This window comes from Sinocyclocheilus grahami, unplaced genomic scaffold (genome assembly GCF_001515645.1).
Source record: "Sinocyclocheilus grahami isolate Dianchi unplaced genomic scaffold, SAMN03320097.WGS_v1.1 scaffold43.1, whole genome shotgun sequence".
NCBI classification, from domain to species: domain Eukaryota; kingdom Metazoa; phylum Chordata; class Actinopteri; order Cypriniformes; family Cyprinidae; genus Sinocyclocheilus; species Sinocyclocheilus grahami.
This window is the reverse complement of record NW_015505222.1, coordinates 2,878,903-2,885,833: the sequence shown is the minus strand read 5'-3', so window position 1 is coordinate 2,885,833 and position 6,931 is coordinate 2,878,903.

The window sequence follows — 6,931 nt, the reverse complement described above, 5'->3', positions numbered from 1 at the left end:
GGGGTGAGAGTGACAGGCCGAAGGGAAGAACTCGATATTGGTACGCTTCGCCCCCGAAAGCGAACCTTAGGAACTTCCAGTGTTGAGGGAGGATGGAGACATGAAAGTAAGCGTCTTTGAGATCTATCGTAACAAACCAGTCCTCGGACCGGATTTGAGATACTATCTGCTTGATCGTGAGCATCTTGAACCGAAGCCGTTTGGTAGCGCGGTTCAGACGACGGAGATCTAAGATCGGACGCAACCCACCCCCCCTCTTCGGAATGATGAAGTAACGGCTGTAGAACCCGGACGCTCTCTCGAGAGGCAGAACACGTTCTATGGCCCCCTTCCTCAAGAGAGTATCTACTTCTTGTTCCATTACCAGAGCCTGCTCGGGGCCCACTAGTGTGGGGATGACTGAGGGAGATAGATGAAGCGTCTGGCTCTCTCTCTCTGGGGGGGGGGAGAAACCGCAGCGAGGGGCTTCCGAACACTGATAGAGAGCCGCGGATCTAGCGGGTGAGGACAGAGAAAAGGACGAGCCCGTCTCGGATCCCTCAGCTAAATCCACCCGCGATCCCCACGACAACAGTCTGCGCTGTGCCTCGGCAACAGTGGGACCGCTGCCAGCGGGATCGCGAGCCTGGCCGCTGTCATCAAACGCAGCTCAGCATGGAGATCGGGGAAAAACGGAAGGCCCCGTTGTGAAGGCTGTGATCTGGATTCAGAAAACGCTCGTCTAATTACTTTTAGGAAGAGCGTCCTGTTTCTCGGATGGCCAAACAATATTTTATTTTGGCGACTGCACGAATCACACCCCATAATCACTTTTAGGACGAGCGTCCTGTTTCTTGGCTGGCCAAACGATATTTTATTTTGGCTACTGCCCGAATCACACCTCATACGCGAGGGACTGTGGTGGCGAGTCCACAGTCTCCTCTGTCTCGACACTCATCACCTCTACCTCCTCGGAGGAAGATAGATGAAGTGCCTGGCTCTCTCTCCGGGGGGAAGAAACCGCAGCACAGGCTTCCGAACCCTTAGAGAGAGCCGCGGATCTAGCGGGTGAGGACAGAGAAAAGGACGAGCCCGTCTCGGATCCCTCAGCTAAATCCGCGAGCCTTGCCGCTCTCATCAAACACAGCCAGGCGAGAGCGGAGCATACGCAGTGAGAGTAACTCACAGTGATGACAATCAGCTCCTCGAAAGCTGACCGTGCATGCTCCGCTCCTAAACAAACAACACACAGATCGTGTGTATCCCCCGCTGCCAGATAGTGTGGGCAGGGAGGCACACAACGTCTGTAATGCCGTTTGCTCACCATAGATATTAGTTTAGACTTTGATATAATCTTTTGAATGCTTGTGGACTGACAGACAACAGCAAATAGATTGACACATACACAGAGCGCTACTGAAGAGCAGAAGCTAACTTGCACTCTGCCGGATGAGCTTTTATACTTCCTGGCGCTCACGTCACCCCGCTCTTGACGTCTCGCTGCTCCATTGGACTGATTTTACACGTGCTTCAGAACGCAGCTCAAGTTCCTGAAGGGGAACATTAGCGACAAAAAGGTGTGGACACTGTTATTGTTGCCACTGACCTTATTGCATAGGCATGCATATTTATGGGAGAAAAGTATTTAAATGAATTACGCAACCTGATTAACTAAGGTTTGCGGTAGTTAGTTTACTGGTATTTGGCCACTATTTAACACCCCCAAAAAGAATGTCTCAACCCATTTTGCAGCTGTGTTGTTAGTATATTATACACTCCTGATTAGCATCGGCTCTGCTTGTTTGTGACCCTACACTAATGGTGCGTTTCATTTGTACTCGCAAGTTGGAAATTCCAAGTTCCTTGTAGGAACTGTTAACTGGAACGCCCTCTCAAGTTGGAGTTCCATTTCACAATCTCCAACTTCAGAATCCAATATGGATGCTCATCACATTAACAGAAGAGAAACAGTAGTAATATATTGTTTATTAACACCTATGTTTGTCTGTGTCTCAATAAACTCAGTGGTGCACACAGTACTATCCAACCTCTATTTGTGGACATGATACTATGGCGTTATCTATGCAAAATACCACTTTTTATGCAGTTTAATCGACTGGTGTTGCCAACAGTGGATGTGTCCATCTTGTATTTCTGACTTCTTTACTGGAACACAGTCCACTCGGGTGCTCAACCTCTTGTAGCGAAGCAGCTCATAGGGAAATATGAATAATTAATCCTAACTAGTTATAATTAATTATACATATTTAGATCTGCTGTAGATATTTAGCTGACCTCTCAGGGTCAACTGTCTGTCAATTCTTAGTGGGAGTTTTGAGATACTGGGGAGTTTTATGACTCTTTGTGTGGAAGCGTGGTAATTTGCATATGGAACTTGAATCGAAATTACTAAAGATTCTGAGGACATATAATATACACGCTTGTTTCGATCATCAGAAGGCGAATTCATGAATGGGTTCCATCATAAGCATGCATAGAATAGTCTAAAAATATCATAGACAACATACATCATGACCTGAAGGATACACTGTTCATTCAAATAAAGGTTTTCTTATGAATTAATTAGTAGAAAAGTCCATTTCTACTGTGCCTTGTGCCTCTTGCGATGGAACATGTCGTGATTTTCCCTGCTTCGCATTCCGTTAGGTCGTAAATGTATCTGGTGTCAGGGTTGCCATGGTAACCAGGGTCCTGGGCCCTTTTCACAGACAACTTGGCACCCAGTATGTTTATTGGGTGAGGGGTCTGTGAATGTTTGTTAATCTAATGAATAATTGATTTGTTAAATCAAATGAAAAATGGTGTGTCTGATTGGTCCAGACGCTACACTCTGCTGGTCGAAGTCATACAGTAACTACACGATCTGGCTGAAAAAATAATTTTTCTCTCCACCACCATAAGTTTTTCTCATTGAATATGCCATTTCCCCTTAAAAATATGTCAGATTAGAGAAGTAAAATGGTTTGCGAAAGTTGTTTCATGTTGACTTTAAGCTAAAAATGCATTAACTGACTCAAAGTCACAAAGTACTCGGTGGCTCATGACTGAATGGAGCTGTAAAACTGTATTTTTCTCTAAACCCCAGGAACAAAGCATCAAGTCTATCCACATAAAGCACAATGTTTAAACATTTCCCACTGGGGCCTGGAACAGTACAGGCAACATTCCCAGGCTTCAATTCAGCGCCGTCTTACTGATTTTAAAAGTCATTGAACATTTTTCCAACCTGTCTTCCTATAAGTAAATTCATTCGCACTTGTAATATAGTCATGTAATTGCTTACTTTGTTTTCCACCTCTGTCTCATGTCATGCGCTGATGTATGCAGCGCTGGCCTCCTGCAAGCGTCGACGGCAGTGCGTCCAGTAGGGGGCCCGCATTAAAGTCAGCCCTGTTGCATTTCAATGATAAAGTGAGCTAAACAGTAATACCTCCTCCACTGCCTCTCACAGCTAGACTCTGTCGCATAACTGACAAAGCTATTATGCCTGACAAATGTGGAGGGCAGGTTCACAAACCCCTGTTGCTAACCAAAATATCCCTGTCTACATTTACCATATATTGCAATCTCCGCTTCCTCCCTCTAATTTAAAAATCATCACTTTGGAGACACATCTCTGAAACATCCTGACAACAGCATAAGGCCTTAAATGTGTTTGCTCTTCAGTGAATTGTTTAACACACTGTTTGCACGGAAACCTAAACAACAAAAGGCTACTGTCTGCTGGCTATACAGTACGTAAGTTATTTGACGGCAGATGCAGTGTATCCATTGCCTCACGTAAGACCCCATCCATGCCTAAAATGACAGCTTGAGAAAAATTAATGAAGTAAAAGATTATCTCTCCAAGGTGATAAAAGCCAGCTCAGCAGCAAGCGGAGGTTTGTGTTGCTGAGGCTGCTGGATTTGGCACTCATGAGACTCATGGTTCTTATCACAGAATACAGCTGACCGTGTCATCACGTGAAGTTTTACATGCTACTGATACAATGTTCTCTCATGCTGTCAACAGAGAACACACGTAGAGCTTTTTACATGTGAAGAATGAATACACACTGACACTGGGATGAATGCATTTGTGGTCCAGTTTAAATCACTATTGATGGCTTAACATGATTCACACAAGTAGGACATGTTCATACTTGAATCTATCTGTTTGCATTCCCATTTATATAGCAGTAAGCTCTTCAGGGGTTACATCTTTGCTTTGGGAAACAAGCAGTTATTGCAAAAGACATGTGACTGATCTACCAAATTATAATGCTACTGGTAGCTTTGCAGGTGTTAGTGTTAATACAAACGTCCCCTAGCAACCAAATTTTGCAGGTGTGTGATTACCAAAAGAGAACATAATTTACTACAGTACATTTTACACACGTCTCTGCAAACGATTCCTAAAAAAATATTCATTTATAATGCAATGTACTGTGACTCAATGATGCATGGTATTTGTTTACGAGCAAATATTTGTCATTTGTGATTAATCTCTTTAGGCATTGCCATGTTTTATGAAAGGTGTTCCATTTACATGTTGACATTTTAAAATATATATTCACTCAAAAGTTTTGTACAGTGTGTGTGTGTGTGTGTGTATATACACTGAACAAAATTATAAACGCAACACTTTTGTTTTTGCCCCCATTTTTCATGAGCTGAACTCAAAGATCTAAGACTTTTTCTATATACACAAAAGGATATATATATATATATATATATATATATATATACAAATGCGCTCTATATATACCTGTATACAGTATATGTATAAAGTGAGCTAAACATTAATGCCTCCTTGATTACTCTCACACAAGCCTACTTTAATGGTGGATGGGCTCATGTGTGCTGTATACATTTTAAGCCTACATTTATCTCATTATATGAATATAGTGTAATAATCCTTTCCTTCTCATACAGAGAGCATCACAGAATTCCCTTGCTCACTGAAAGTGTCATTAATTCACTTTCAAATGCTAAACAGCCTTCATCTGTTGTCACTGTCTTCTAAAAGCAAGTCCCATTATGATTGCACATAAAGCAGTCACTACTCTCATGTTTGTATCACAGTTTCACTACAAATCTAAGTTTCATAAAAGACAAAGATAATAAGAATCACAGGTCAAGCGTCTGCCTGACAGATACTCTATGATTAGAAAACGGAGATAAGCTATTCCAAAATAATCACAATGTCAAACTATCATTAGAATGTTTATCATGATTACTCACAACACAATGATAAAATGGATATGTAAAATAATGGGAAATTGATGGATGAGGATGAATATCTTTCTCAAGGAGTATTCTAAATGAATACTGTACAAATTAAAGTCAAAATGAATTTATAATTTACCCTATTTACCTTTTTAATACATGCTCCTCATTTTTTGTATAAGATTCATTAGTATATATTATTCTAAATGTCACCAAGACAGGTGTGATTTCTCACAACATCTATCAAGTTAAGACATTTTAAATGCTAAAAACACCATCAGCAAGCAATGTTTTTACCAATTTGTACATTTAGTGCATGCTATAAAATATACTACCATTACCATGTATTGAGAGGGTGCATATTTATTTAGTTGTTTGCTTTTCCAAATACTGAAGCATTCTATTCTCGCCTACATCCTGTTCTCAACATATTGTGTTTGTACAGGACAAGCAGTCAGGTAATCATATTTCAGAGCGAATGAAGTGGGCCAAACAGGCAGCAGTTAGAAAATCAATTTCATGTCACTCTCAGTGCCCCATGATTCAGTAAGGTACTGTATGTTATGTGTAATTGTCTCACCATAGCATGCTCGCCACCTTCTGTTGTTCCTCCAGCAGTCACCGTGCAACACGGAAGCTGATCTTTAAAGATCTTGGCATATAAGTGCACGCCGGATCGCACAGTTGATGAATTGCTTAAATAAGCTGCTTTTGCAGATCGTTTCTGCAGCTCCTTGTCGAAAATACTGTATATATTTTCAAACTGGTCTTTATTTAAAGAACTATTTGGATGCAGTTAGCTTTATAAACAATGTTTGAGTTCCTAAAATAGGATGTCTGTTAAATACTGAGTCATTTCCGTATTTGTATCATTCCAAATGTATTTTTGTGTTCCAGTGTGTGGAGTAATTGTAAGTATTTTTTAGTGACTCTATCTTCATCATTACACTAGATTTCGAGAATTGACTTCTTAATTTTAAACATTAATTTGAATTTGAATAAGTGATTTGTTTAAACCAATCCTATAAAAAAAGTATACTTCTGAGGTTTTCAATTTATCAAAGCAATGCAAATTTTTTTTTAGATTAGGACAGGATTAAAACTACAAAATATGTCTGTGAGACATAAAAGACTAGGCTCAACTACATAGTGCTTAAGAACACACACATTGAAAATTACATTTCATGATCATTTTATGACTAAATGTAATACTGACCTAATTTAGAATCAAGTATTCATACAAAAGAAACATATGTTCAGCCTCATTTTTTATATTTTTTTATATTGTCAAATAGTGTTTGGTCTTATAGTGTCAGTTCATGGTGCAGCTTAGCTGTATAGCAAGTGTCAACCACATTTCAGGGATGTGCACAAGGCATTGACCGCCACTGTGAGAAAGCAAGGAAAAAGGTATCCAGGACTCTGCTGGCTGGCTGTCACCTGAGTACACCAGGTGCAAGAAGATTCTGGACCAGTGAGTGCAGGAAATTCCCCTGATGCTTTTCCTTCATTTGGCATATGATCCATCTTGGGTTGTGTAGCTAACATATGTTGACCCAGATGAACATAGTAACACATATACGTTCTACCAGATACACAAAGATTATTATTTTTTATTTATTTTTTGACAGTTTAACAAGAATGATTCTTCCAAATAGCATTACTTACACTTTGGCTTGGCTGACACTTTTTAACACAATTTTTAAAATGTATTTTATGCCGA